Genomic DNA, 1510 nt, shown 5'->3' with positions numbered 1-1510 from the left:
CGAGCGCACGGGGCGCACACCTGCCCCCCCCGCCCCCCCTCCCGTGTGGATCGGGTTCAGCTGTTGAGAAAGTCGACGTGTCAGATCTTTTCTTCTTCCCTTCCCTCAAATTCATCCTCCAACTCTTTTGTGGTCCAACTTTCCTCCTCCAGCGCACACAAACATGACCCTGACACCACACACACACACACACACACACACACACACACACACACACATCGTGTTACCTGAGTGGCTGTTATTACATCGGGTGTGAACAGCAATTCTCTCAGCTCACCTGGATACAGCGTGTGTGTGTGTGTGTGTGTGTGTGTGTGTGTGTGTGTGTGTGTATTGTTTCAACTGGTTTTGCGTCTTTTTTTTTTCTCAGTCTGCACGACTTTTCGGTTGTCTTTTCCAAAAACGCTCCTTTGCTCAAAATGGTGCAAGCTCTGCTTTCATCGTGCGTGCGTGCGTGCGTGCGTGACTCCAAGTCTTGGTGTCCTCACGCGCCACCCCGCCCCCCCCCCAAAAAAAAAAGAATCACAAATCAAGCGCTCCTTCCCCCGGAATCGCGTCCGTCTCCATGCCAACTTCCCTTTTTGTCGGCGTCCGACGTGGTGACGTCTTGCGCGTGGTCACATGACCCCGCCGCGTCGCCACCCTGGAGCCCGCCCTGCTCAGTGCCCGTTGTGTTGTCCTTGAAGGAAACAAGCGCTCCTTGTCGACATGCCTCCCGTCGCTCATCACCGGCCTCACCTCGGAGAAGAGAGCGCGTGCGCGTGCGCGTGCGCGTGCTTGCCGTCACTAATTGGTCTCATTCGTTCGTCGCTCCCTCATACGCGCTTGTCTTTCGAAGGACGTGCGTGTACGCGCGTGCGCGTGCCTTGACATCCTACCTGGCAGTATTATGGCGACTCATTACCTCTCAAAAGAAAAACACAAAACAAGTGCTCCCTCACTTGCGCCCCTTTGGATTTCCACACTCTCAACTTCAGGGCAGCCTTGAACGCGCATGCGCGGCGCTCGCTCGCCCTCTCTCTCTCTCTCTCTCTCTCTCTCTCTCTCTCTCTCTCTCTCTCTCTCTCTCTTTCTCTGCCCGTTGGCGCAAAAGGAGCGCTCGTTTTGTGTCTTTGTGGTCGGAGGTACGAGGCAGGTAAATGAGTGACAGGAAGTATGTTAACACGCACACGCGCGCTCACACACGCACGCACAGCTGCGGGGACAAAGCTTGTGAGTCCAAAGGTGCTCGTGTTACCGTCTTGTCTTCAAGTCATTTGTAACCACAACCACCCCCTGCCCCCCCAAGCCCCATCATTAACAGCTAAAGTTACTTTGCCCCTCCCCCCTCCCTCCCAGCTAAACGCACTCATCGCTATCCCGTGTGTGTGTGTTTGTGCGCGCGCGTGCGTGTGTGTCGCTATGTGCGCTCATGTGGCACCGCTGAAAACGAGGCGTGTGTGTGTGTGTGTGTGTGTGTGTGTGTGTGTGTGTGTGTGTGTGTGTGTGTGTGTGTGTGTGTGTTCATCTC

Source organism: Hippocampus comes, unplaced genomic scaffold (genome assembly GCF_001891065.2).
Source record: "Hippocampus comes isolate QL1 unplaced genomic scaffold, H_comes_QL1_v1.1 scaffold295, whole genome shotgun sequence".
NCBI classification, from domain to species: Eukaryota; Metazoa; Chordata; class Actinopteri; order Syngnathiformes; family Syngnathidae; genus Hippocampus; species Hippocampus comes.
This window is presented reverse-complemented; position numbering follows the sequence as displayed.